We start from the raw sequence: 13363 nt of genomic DNA, 5'->3' as shown, positions 1-13363 counted from the left end.
CATCAGTAGAGCCTCCCCCAGGGTGGGAAAACTGAGCTGAAAGGCTCATGACAGGTATGACCTGTTATTCCTTCAGGATCTGAACAGAAGCTAAAGGGCCCATATGCAGTAACTTGACTTGGAAGTAAACTGTACATAAGCATCTAAGAGAGCAGAAATCAGCCTTGCAATTGCATGTGAATTAATGAAGGCAAATTAGCTTGGGATTTGTGTTTGTTGTGTGGGAAGGTGATAGCAGAGTGAATCTTCTAGATTTAAGTATATTTTATGTTAATTGCAGAAAGTAGCATAGATACATTGCTTTAAATCTCATCCACAGGGAGCCAGAGTTGGGTTTGTTGTTTTCTTTTATTATCTACTCAAATGACTCCCAGCCTTGTTTGTATTTACTTGAGAAGCACGAATCTATTTCTGAAAAGCTTTACAACTTTAAGTGTTTTAAGAAACTTCCTTTTAATACCATCTAGTTAATTGTACCATAATAGCTCCTAAGTGGAACATTATATCTATCAGTCTTAAGTGCTTCTGTGGATATAATAGCTCCAGTCATATTATAACCTTTTTTTAGAGCACATGAAGAGCTGAAAATTAAATATTGCTGATCTACTACTATTTGAGATGTTATTTACCTTAGTGCTAAGTAAATACTAATGAAACTCTTATCACCTCTGATAAAATTATATTCTGATGATGAACTATGGATTCAGCCTAGATATACCTCTTTCCTTTCCTCTGCTTTCCTTGTCTCTACCCAATTAAAAGTGCTTTCTCATTAATGACCATACTCTGTGTACATTTTTTTTTAAAGTTTCAGTGATCGTAGGTGAGAGTTAGAATGGAAGACAAGGAGGAAGTGTTAGAATTACATCCCAAACTCAGAAATCATAAAGTATTGGGAGAAACACTGAACTAAGAAAGTTGGCTGGGGGGAGAGAGGTGTTAGTTGTGGAGGTGGGAGGGAAGGGATGGTAGGGAGAAAACAAAGGAGGAAGCAACAATGCTCATTAGGAAATGTACTCATTACCTTGCTCATGTAACTGTAACCCCTCTGTACAGCATTTTTACAATAAAGAACATACAAAAAAAAGAAAGTTGGCCTAACTACATGTTTTAGAATCATGCTACCCTTTGAACTCAAGATGTTACCCATTAACTAGCAGATATTTGCATTCCTCAGAGCTTCAGAGTAATGTAAAGATTGGACCACCTCAGATTAAGCTAATAAAATAATCTGCAAATTATAACAAAACCCTTGAAAGATTCCTATGCACTGTCAAGTCTGAGAAACCCAGCAACACCGTTTTGGAAACCTCCACTGGGGAAGGAAGAGAAAGTCCATGGTTAACCTCAGGTAACCTCAGGTATTATGTAGGAAATGTGCTAGTCATTCCTATTAGCAGAGAATGGTTGTGATAGTGAAATGGGAGGATGTAACTCTTTAAAAATTCAAATCAGCACTGAGGTCTGAGACCTGGAAAAGTAGCAATAGGGAAAGGGGAAAGTTTTGCACAATTCATTTCAATAAACTTTTAGAAAGAAAAGTGCTTGTTGGAACCATTTTATCCTCTGTTCTGTGTGATGTTATTGGATTTGATTTCCTTTCTTCTAGAGAAGGACACATTGGTTTAAAAAAAAATGACCTAAATTCCGTATTCCATCCAGATGCTTTCAATTTGGCAGGCCAAAAGCGAGTTTTACATAGAGACTGAGCTCACAGAAAGGAATTAGAATTTTCAGTTTGAAACTCCAAAGACATTTTAAAGTCAAGAAACTGTTTAGGAAAAATATTAAATAAATACATGTGACCTTGACATAATTCTGCACTGATATTCACATCTCAAAGCCATTTTGGACCAAGCTCCTCTGGGTACCTTTGTAACTAGTCTCCCTGGCATGGAGCTCAGAACAACAGACTTTATGCTTAATGTCAGGCAAATGATAGAAAGTAGGAAGTGTAATCTCAAAGCACATCTTAGCTGTAGCAATAGTAAACTGCAAACGTATGTGGTATAGCTGGTGTGGTTGTAAAATGGAGGGGAAAAAACTCAACTCAGTTTCTTCCATATACTAATAACAGATCATTTCTGTGACCTCGAAAGGTCAGGATGATTTTTGTACCAGCAAGCAAGCCATCAATTCTGCAGCAGACACCAGCTGGATATCCTTTCATTCAATTCATTTCTGCATTGTCGATCAGGAGGTTGTGCCAGGTCTCAAGGTTGAGGACTCTGTCACCACACACTGGCTCTCACACACTGTAGATGCCAGCTGCAGAGCCTCTAGTTGTTTTCCTTGTGCTACTTAACCAGCTAGCTATAAATCAGGGTTCCCACAACCTCATCCTCAAGTTGGGTGTCTCACAAGGGGAAGGAGGTATTGGGGGAGGGGCATGGAGCTTTCCCCGCCCTCTCCTGTCATGCTATTCTGCTCTATCACAACGATCTCTGAACTCTATCCCTTTACAATTTAAGGATTCATTGCACGGACATGATAAAGCATGGACAATTATGTAGGAGGTGATTAGACAGAAAGAGCATGATCTGATGCTAACAGATTGAGCGGGGAGAAAACCAGCAAGGCTGTCCACTCAACTTCTTGGACTCTCTGTACATCTTTTCTTCTTCCTAGATACGGGACAAGACTCCCTTTGAAATGGAGGGAGGAAGATGGTCCTTTTTTAAAATATTTTTTATTTAAAGATACCATATAGAAGGGTTACAGTTACATGAGTAAGGTAATGAGTGCATTTCCTATCAAGCATTTGTTTTTCCCCAACCATCCCTTCCCTCCCTAACTCCCCAACTCCTCTCCCTCACCAACCCCAAAGTTGTAAAGTTCATTTACAGCATAGTGTCTGGTGCATCTCATTGTTACAATGGGTTAACTTGTATCCTTGTTTCAGCATTTTGTTATTTCCCTTCCCTTTCCCAAATTAGAAAAATGTATATACAAGATACAGAGCACTAGAATCAAATACAGTGAAAACAGAAGGTGGTTCTTATGATTCTATTGTCAGACTAGTTATATCAGAGAATTTCTTTATGACCAGCTCTAAAACTGAAAGGCAGGGGAAAGATAGGAGTTTCTATGACTTGCCCTAAGTGAGAGGAATGATAGTCTTTATAGACTGAACAAGGAGAAAAAGGAAGCAGACAAAAGTGCAAGAGAATATCAAGAGACACTTTGCTTTCTAAGGGCTTAAGTGCCCAAATCATACTTAAGTAATTTAGAATACAAGGGCCAGCTAGGCACCAATGACTCACACCTATAATCTTAGCTACTCAGGAGACAGAAATCTGAGAATTACGGTTTGAAGCCAGCCCCAGCAAGAAAGTCTGTGAGACTCTTATTTCTAATAAGCTACTCAAAAAAGCAGGGAATGTCACTATGGCTAAAGTGGTAGAGTGTTAGCTTTGAACAAAAGAAGCTCAGGGACAGTGCCCAGGCCCAGATTTCAAGGCCCAGGACAAGCAAAACAAGACAAAACAAAAAAAGGTCCATAAGTAATGGGCCAGAAACTATGAATGAAAAGCAAAACTATATATCATAATACCATTGGAAGGCAACCTCATAAATGCAATGGTGCTTAACCAGTTACCCCTGCTACTGAACTGGACTTTCCATGCCTGACAGCTGCTTATGGGAGTGACTGGGGCAGCTCCACCATTCTTCTCTGACAGAAATCACAGAATCAGATCAACTCTGGTCCCAAAATAAACTTGAGAGTATCCACTTTCTTCATTTTATAGTTTTATTTATTATGGGAAAGTACTGCTGAGTTTCTTTTTTCATTAGTCCTTTGTGTCTCCCCCTTGTTTTTCCAAACTTCCACATCTGAACATTAATACCCACTGTAGAGAATAGTAAAATATTTTCATCAGAGTATTATTTTAAAGTAATATATTGGTGTAGGAGTAAATGTCTTTCAATATTTTTGGATCAGAAACTATTTTAGAGTATCTCAGTAATAAGTACTAACAAATGGTATGATACTATTTAACATTGTCACTAAAGACATAACAAATGTTTGAGTTTTAGTAGCAAAGAACAATTTTGCATTTTGTGAAAAGTAAGTTTGAACAATCATATATATAAACTTCTATCAAATAAATTATTTAAATGGAATATACAATAGAGAATTTGAATTTAGCATATGTTACAAAGGTATAGAGGTATAATGATTCCATGCCCCTGGATTGTAAGGGTTAATATGAAAATGGAAATACTGCCCAAAGCTATCTACAAATTCAATGCAATACCCACCAAAATCCTGACATCATTCTTCAATGATATAGAGTAATAGAAGACCTGAATAGCAAAATCAATCCTTAGCAGGAAAAACAGTGATGGAAGAATATTAATACCAAACTTCAAACTCTATTACAAAGCTGTGGTAATAAAAACAGCTTGGTACTGGCACAAGAATAGGCATGAGGACTAATGGAATAGAACAGAAAACCCAGAAATGAACCCACACATCTATTGTCATCTAATATTTGATAAGGGTGACAAAAATAAAGCGTGTAAGAAAGACAGCCTCTTCAAAAAATGGTGTTGGCAGAACTGGATATCCAATTCAGAAAACTGTAACTAGATCCTGCACTAGAATAAATTCCAAACAGATCAAAGACCTCAATGTAAGACCAGCTACCCTGAAAATACTACAGGAAGGTATAGAGTAAACATTAAGGATCCTTGGCACTGGTCAAAACTTCCTAAGAAAACATCCAGAATCACAACAAATCAGAGAAAGACTATAAATGGGAGTGTATCAAACAGAAGAGTTTATGCATGGCAAAGGACATAGGTAGCAAGATAAATAGAAAGCCCACAGATAGTGGCCATGGGATCTCCAACTGCATGAGAGAACAACTTGGAGAGACTTTGACAGCTCAGGTCTGCACAATACCTGTAGCTGCCACTCGCCTTTCCTATAATGTATTCATACCTGAGTTAAGAGTGATCCTGCAGCTTTCATGTATGTAGGTGGGTCTGCTGGTCACTCTCCATTTTGTTTTCATGCTTACCTTTGTTCTGCAGATTTTCGCCTGAGTTTCCTTACAGTTTTTGTCATTTGAAAACTTCAAGGGAGCTCACCTGTGTTTGGAGATGTTTAAGATCTAACTAGCAAAACAACAATCTGATTATCTACAGAGTTGGGCGAGGAGCTTCTCAGGAAATACGCTGGCAAGAGAAAACTGACTACACTTCAATAAAATATCTGCAAGCAGATAGTTGATGGGCATGCCCTATCTGGCATATACACCTACCTCTAATTACAGATGATAAATAAAAGGTTTCTGCCTAAAAAAGAAAGAAAAAAAGAAAGAAAGCCCACAGAATGGAAGATCTGTACTAAGTATACATCAGACAAGGGCTTCATATCTAAAATCTACTTAGAGCTCAAAAAATTAAATCCTGGGCTGGGAATGTCACTCAGTGGTTGAGTGCTTTCTTTGCATGCATGAAGCCCTGGGTTCGATTCCTCAGCACTACATAAGAAGAAAAAGCCAGAAGTGGCGCTGTGGCTCAGGTGGTAGAGCACTAGCCTTGAGCTGAAGAGCTGAGGGGCAGCGCCCAGGCCCAGACTTCAGGCAGGCCCCACAACCACCCCCCCAAAAAAAACTAAACAAAAAACTAAATCCCTCCCCCCAAAACAAATCCTCAAAGAACAACAACTCAATTAATAAATGGGCTAAAGGCTTAAAGAGAGACCTCTCAGAAGTAGTAAGGATGGTCAATAGACACATGAAGAAATGTTCAATATCTCTGGTCATAAAAGAAATGCAAATCAAGACGACACTGGGATTCCATCTCACCCCAGTTAGAATGGCTATTATCAAGAAAACTAACAATAACAGATACTGACAGGGATATGGCCAAAAGGGAACACTACTACATTGTTGGATGGGAATGTAGACTTGTTCAGCTACTCTGTAAACCAACTGAAGGTTCCTTAAGACTAAAAGGAGCTTCCCTATGACCCAGCAATCCCAATCCTGGGCATTTATCCAATGGACCACAAACCAGGCCACACTGAAGCTACCAGCACAATGCATTGTTAACCACAGCTCTAAGGTGAACTAATGCAACAGTGCTACTCACTAGACAGTAAGTCAAAAATGAACTCTACAATTTGTAGGGGAGGAAGGTTGGGAAGGAAAAACTGGGAGAAAACAAGGTGAAACTGTTCAAAAAGAAATATACTCAACATCTGACTTATGTAACTGTAACCCCTCCGTACATTTCTTATCCACAATAATAATTTTAAGAATTTTATTTAAATGGCCTATGTCATAGAGAATTTGAACTTAGTATATGTTGGAAAGACCTAGAGGTGTAATGTGTCTCTCCTCCACCCACACTGGCCCTGGAGATTCCTTTATAAGAAATACATTAAGGAGATAACACATGTAAAGCACCCAGCATGGAGCCCAGTAGATATTAGAGCTTCAATAAATATTAGTTCCCTTCCCTATTAAAACAAAACAAAACACCAGCCACAAATGTTTATGTGATTCTCTGACCATTATTACCATGTAGCACAGTAAGAAGTATATGCATAATTAAATATGTACCACTATGGTAATTTTGTTTTTAAATTTTACTAATAATATCATTATATGCATTATGTTAAGCTCAGAGTTTTTTTGCTTATGCAGCACGGTTATGGTTATCAGTTACTAACTTTTAAGAAAGAAAAGCTCAAGGGAAATATCTGAGGAAAAAGGTAACAGTTTAGTGGTTTAATGAGATAAAGTTTAACAACTTCCTACAATGTAAAGTATCATTTGTTCATTGCTCTTCCTGTTCAAATCAGCCCCCATCCCTTAACCATGGTCTTCCCTTGCAATAGAACTCACCTCCTCCACCTGACAAAGAACAATGATACTAGTATTTCTCCCTCCCATTGCCTCCAATTAAAAAATTAAAAATCTTAATTTCAACTTGTTACTTGTCACTACTAGCAAAGCCCAGGTAATCTCCAGGAAGATCCCCTTCCATCTGTTTTCTGGATGTTCTAATGCCCTGTGCAGTCTGGGAACCCCAGAGCTTGCTACAGGAGCCGACAGTTCCCTGCCAAAATCACCCTCATTCCAGAATCATTGATCAAAACACTAGCTGGTATTAAACGTGAGCTGTGACTTAAAGCCAGGAGGAGCTGAAAGCAACCACACCCATTTATCAATATCCTGAACTAGTAGAAAACATTAACATCAGAATGAAAAATAGCCAGACCTCTCAAAGTTGAAAGCAGACATTAATGAGCAAGCATGGAGCTGAAGTTAAACTCAAGGCTGTGTGGAAACTAGCTGGAACTCTCCATCATGGTCCTGATAGAAACTATTCATATTTTTTAATTTAGAAAGCTGTTGACAATAGTTAGAATATCCTCAGCTCTATCACTGGATAACAGTCGTCTTAACTCAGAGAGATTAGGAACTGACAATATCTACAAATGGAGCAGATTGATTTGAAGTAAGCCGTGTAATATCAAGCACCTTCAGATCCCAGTCCTTCCTGCAAAATATTTTAAATATGTTCATGAAGGAGTTTGCTGGAGTTGACCCAGTAAGTCTAGCTGCCTAAGAATACCCTTTGATGCTGTTTGAAATTGAAATCTAAATTGAAAATAAGATCACTGTCCAAAAGACATTGACAGTCACAAATACTCCTACAGCTGCTTAAAAGAAAATCCAAACAAGCAAAGAACAGCATCAAGTATATTAACTCTAGACACTCTCCAACCCACTGGACTTGCTTAGCCACAATTTTCCATAAGATAGTCACTACTGACATGTCTAGGAGCACACTGGTCATCTTGTCCATGTATATATACACTCTTTGCCACGAGCACAGGTATTTCCTGTACACTGAAGAAAATAAGAGAAAATAGAAATAGCAATCCAAATCCTGGAGTTGGTTAAAGTTAAGAAATTTAATAAATGAACTGATCTACAATTACAAACAAATGATCTTGCAAACAAAAATCTGATGCTTAAGTCTCAGAAGGAATTACATAGACTGGAAATTTGTTGTTGAAACAAGTAAACCTTAATTATCCATTTAAAAAATTAACATTGAAATGAAACAGTAAGTTTAGATGGCACAGCAAAGTGTCCGGAAAACACAGAAGGGATATTTATGAGATATAATGTCAGTAACAAATATTCTTATCCTGCCTTGGTTCTAGAAAATCACAGTAACACCCCAGATATGACCCTGTCTTAAAAAGCCAGGTTCCTAGTTCCATAAACAATATAAAATTAAAGAAAACTATATCACGAAGGAGAAACAAATAGTGTCCTTTCACTATGCAGTGAACATTACTTCTTTTAAGTTAATGAAAATTCAATTAATATAAGAGGTAAATAATTCCAAATAATTCCTACTCTTTTTTTTTTACAAAAACAAAAGTCTAGCTCAGTTATCTTAGCTGTTTTAAGCTTGTTGTCTAACATTTGCCATAGAAAATTAGTGTTTTACTTAAACACTCTGTACATAGTTCTTATCCTTTAAAGTTAGAACTCAAAAGTCCATTCATGACACACTCTTCTAGGCATGTAGTCACTGCTGATAATTCATCACCATACCCTCAAAAGCCTACCTCATTAATAAAGGTGTTCAAAACAATCTAGAAATCTGAGAAGTCATTCTTTACAATTTTGTGAGGCAGTTTTTCCCAGATCCACAACTCAAGGCAAGATCTCCATAGAATAGATATAACTTCTTGGTGCAAACTTTGATCTGAGGAACCAATATTTTCACTCAAGCTGGATTTAAAGGAAAGGAAGACATTAATGCACAATTGTACCAATAACTGCCAGGATTTGAGAACAAGAAGTGCAACTCTGCAGAGAAAGAGAAAGAAAGAGAGAGTGAAACAGAGAATAAAGAAACAGAGAGAGAGAGAGAGAGAGAGAGAGAGAGAGAGAGAGAGAGAGAACCTAACTCTTCACCTCTTGGCTCTCCTGCCCCTAGTGTCCCTTTTTCCACTCCAGTTCCCCACTCTACTTTTTCAGTGTATAGCATGAGTTGGCTTGTCACAATTTGAAATCGAGTTCAAGTGATCACCAGCTTCAGAACTGCTGTGGCCTGGGACAGCAGGTCAGAGGCAAAGACCCTTATTACATACAAGGCTTCAAGGTTCATCTGTTGGGGAAGAGGACCAAGACCAGACTATAAAGGGCAGATACAATAAAGTGCCTGATACAATCTCTCAGTCTAATATACAAATGAGAGTATTGACCCTGGGAACACATTACTCAGACACCCTCAGCTGGTTTTTCACATCAAATCACATGTAAACTACTTTAGTAAAATATGTTTCCTATTCTATCTTCAGAGACTTGTGAGGCATAATCTGCCATCCTCTCCTCTTGAAAACTTCACCATTTCTACCTAGTCATGCTGAAGAAGACATTTGTTCCATCTAGGAGTTTCCTTCAAAATTCATAAGGAATAGTGTGTTCGTGTGACAATCGATGTATAATTTCAAATCCCATTACTAAAGAGCCTCCCACTACCCCCAATATAGAACTTGCAATTTCAATAACGTGGAGGAAATGTGACCTCTGGCTAATAATGGATATGAAATCCAAGCTGGAAAGATCCATTCCTCAATTTCTACAATGATGAAGAAAGTCTAACATTACAGTTTGCCACATAAAAATACTGCCTTCCTGACTTTGGGGGGAGACTGAAACTTGTACTGAGCATCTACTATCTTCTACATATGCCGCTTTGTCATTACATATATTTCACTTAACTTTACAATGCTGGGTTTTAAAAACTTTCTGGGCCCCAGAGTGATTAAATAAATGACTTGCCAAAAAACAAAGAAGCAAAATCTAAATCTAATTCTCCTTGAACCCAAGCTTATGCTGTTGTGCTCTTTTTAGTGCTAATAGCTAATACATATCAACCAGTGACAAGTATGCCAATGATTCATTCCTGTGTTTCACGTGCCATGACTTACATAACAAAATTAGGAATGAGACAGTGTAAGGTCCATTTTGCAGATGTAAAGGGGAAAACAAAAAGGGATTAATTTACCCAACTTCACAGAGCCTGTACACAAGACAATGGAGAGCAGATTGCATTTTTCCTTCCTTGGTGGTTACTCCCCTAGGAAGTGAACAGCCTCAACTCTGTCTTTCAGAGCAACAATGAGTCCATCACAAGTTCAAAGTGAAACTGAGTTAAAATTTTAAGTTTTGTTTTTACATGGCATGCATGGAGAATTCAAGTGAAAATCTTTGTAAGCAGGATTTTTAAATCCTTATTTCTCCATAATACACTCATTTCTTTACAGTCCCTAAGGATTCAAGACATCAAGACATGCTAAGGGTGTTATAGTAAAGGAAAATTTTGTAGGGTTGTATATGTGTGTATATGTATGTGTGTATATGATATATTAGTGTATCTATGCATGTGGGGTGTGTGTGTGTGTGTGTGTGTGTGTGTGTGTGTGTGTGTGTGTGTGTGTGTGTGTGTGTGTGTGTGTGTGTGTGTGTGTGTTTAGGGAGGAGGACACAGTATTAAAGTACCAAACAATATTGATTAACTTTTTCTCAAAATATTCCTTTTTTTTAATATTGGAGCTTCAACTCCAAGCCTCACGCTTGATAGACAGGTACTCTACATCTTTAGTCTCCTCCTCACCCCCTCCCCCCATCCCCTGCCCAGCCCTTTTCCGCATTGGGTATTTTTCAAAAAGGGTCTTGTCTTTTTGCCTATGGACAACCCTCCTACTTATACCTCCTATGTAGCTGGAATCAGCAGGGCACACTACCACACTCGGTTCATCTGTGGAGGCAGGGTCTTGCTAACACTTTGATGGGACTGGTCTCAAACCACAATCCTTCTGATCTCTGCCTAGCAAGCAGCTGGGATTGCAGGCATTGTCTATCAACTCCAGGAAGAGTATTCTTTTCTTTTACTTTTCCCTTTAGCATAGTTACTGCTCAGAGACTTTTAATGGACTGTGTGCCTCCAGTATTTTTCCCCTCTCTGAATGTACTCTTAAAAGTCTTCCACTTTCAGAACAATACCACTTGCTCTGAGAATATGCTGCTCTCACACCTTATCCACTGTCTAGGGGACACACCTTAATGTAAGTGTCACTTCAATTGCACTGAGCTAGCCACAGTCCATGAGCTGTAGGGCCCCATGCTGTCCACTGTAAACTACAGCTTATGGATGAGGCTAATAAAGTTCTTTAAGAAGCCACATTTACATGATTCCACATTTTGCTATTAAAATATGCTAAGTAAAGGCTTACAAGCTGTTTTTCATTCCTTTTTCCCTTTTTTCTTCTTGCCTTCTTTCTACCAAGGGTAAACCACTTCTATTCAAACACAAAAACTACCAGAAAACCAAATATACCTTCCCCCTAAATCAAAAAAAGATAAGCAAATGGGGTAACTGTCTCCCAGCTTTGGAGCTTAACATGTAAACTCGGTCTGGCATTCACAGTGCTAGGAAAAAACGGCAATCGCACCAAGCTTCTGGAAAGATGAAGCCAATTTCAGAATCCAATTTTCAAAAGGAAATGCCATGTTTGCTTCATGTCAGCCTCTGCTTCAGATCAGAACAACAACAGAAAAGAAAGGGTGGGGGGAGCATGAACAAAGCAGAAACCGTTGGTCTGGCTAGTTGTTTCCAAGCAAAGCAGAGGGCAGATGGAAAGTCTTCAGTTGGCTGGAGCTCTTGTCTTATCTGTGTCTAGTCACCTGGGAGGCAACTGAGTAAAGTCTCGGCCTGCTGTTAACAGCACATTAACACACACACACACACACACACACACACACACACACACACACACACACACACACACACACACACACACACACACACACACACACACACACACACGTATGCACATTTCTAAATGAACACACAAATAGAGTTATTTTTAAAATACAGATTAGCTGTCACAGGTGGTCTGGCTGTCTTTATAATTATAATTCACTAAGCTCATTGCCCAGTTTGGCAAAGGCAAGGCCCTGCCTCTTCTTTCCTACCAACTGTCCTAGAGCTACGAACAGTGTAGCATTGGTTTTATATATGACATACAGCCCAACCCACTCTCTCATTAAGGCAGAAGGATTTCTGGAAGGGATCCTGTAGTGTGTTATAGATTAGACTCAATCTTTAGAGAAAGAGTGTGAGTGTGAGTGAGTGTGTGTGTGTGTGTGTGTGTGCGTGTGTGTATAAGAAAAAATTACCTATGCTATTCCATTTATTTGCAGTCATCTGCATATGTGTATTATTGTTTCCAGCTATCTGCATATATATAAAATTAATGAATATGTAAAAACACGTGGCTACACAATGTCTGCATATACACATGTACATAAATATGCACAAACATAAAGAAGGGTAGGTAGATATGCCACAACTATCATATAGAAAATATGTCAGAGACTCATGGATTCTAATAAAGATATGTAGAGAAACTATGTAGTAGAATGCTTGTGGGTGTGCTACCGGGTTTCGAGCCCAAGGCCTTGTGCACATTAGGCAGGTAATCTACCACTGAGCTACATCCCCAGCCACATGATAGGATCCTCAAATAAGCTTCTTTCCCCTAGATTCAGATTTCTTACTAGATTCAGATTTCTTACCAAAGATCATTTTCTTCTCAATGCTACCTAGTAAAAGAGCTGAGTATGTTTTTTTCCTGGTCTTCACCAGATAAAAATAAGTAAGAACCCTGTGCCTCACATCTCTTCATGCTCCTCTTGCTGGCTGGCTCTTTACTTGAATAATTCTCTTGTCAAATGCTGTGATGCAGATGCCCAAGGACAGGTGGGAAAATGGCTCCAGCAGCTGATTGACTGTGTGGCCACCTCCACCTATCCTGTATACAACCTGTCTCAACTGACAAGGTGACACAATTGGGCACTGGCTTCCTCCAATTTATTTCTATGCCATTGGTCAAAAAATGGTTATTTCCTTATTCTTCCCATTTTCCACCTGAAGAGAGAAAGGAACTGTCAAGCTTAAGCTCAATTTGTCCTGGCAATTCTTGCAAATTTCCTACTGTGAGGGAGGCCAGGTCCTTCAATTCAGACATCCATACGGGGTCCACACAAAAGGGAAACCCTACTTTTCTCCAATGTACTCAGCCATGTATAGACATACTGGCTGGAGTGGCTGTCCATTCCCATTTTAATGGGAAAAGCGAGAAACGAGAATCTAGGAGAGGTAAGGAAGATTACCTCATGAACCAAATAAGGGAGGTATATAAAATTGAGATTTGAACTTGATGAAGAGAAAGTAAATCACTGACATATCGCGGATACAAGCATACATACACATGTGTTTTGTGTTCCATGCAATTCAGCTAAATTATGTC

At 38.7% G+C, this 13363-nt stretch overlaps 1 protein-coding gene, 1 long non-coding RNA gene and 1 other non-coding gene across 4 annotated transcripts in view; 2 read left to right on the top strand and 1 right to left on the bottom strand.

Annotated features, from left to right (window-relative positions):
* Nucleotides 1-13363, bottom strand: part of LOC138831951 (uncharacterized) — a 651402-nt gene that overhangs the window by 506392 nt on the left and 131647 nt on the right. The gene's annotated exons all lie outside the window — the stretch shown is intronic.
* Nucleotides 1-13363, top strand: part of Cdh20 (cadherin 20) — a 182521-nt gene that overhangs the window by 110670 nt on the left and 58488 nt on the right. The window lies entirely within an intron of this gene.
* LOC138832678 (small nucleolar RNA SNORA44) lies at nucleotides 4812-4939 on the top strand. Its single transcript, XR_011373624.1, has one exon. It is a non-coding gene; the product is annotated as a small nucleolar RNA SNORA44 (small nucleolar RNA).

The sequence above is a fragment of the Dipodomys merriami genome, unplaced genomic scaffold (assembly GCF_024711535.1).
Source record: "Dipodomys merriami isolate MVZ:Mamm:240054 unplaced genomic scaffold, mDipMer1.0.p SCAF_2, whole genome shotgun sequence".
NCBI lineage: Eukaryota > Metazoa > Chordata > Mammalia > Rodentia > Heteromyidae > Dipodomys > Dipodomys merriami.
This window is presented reverse-complemented; position numbering and strand designations above follow the sequence as displayed.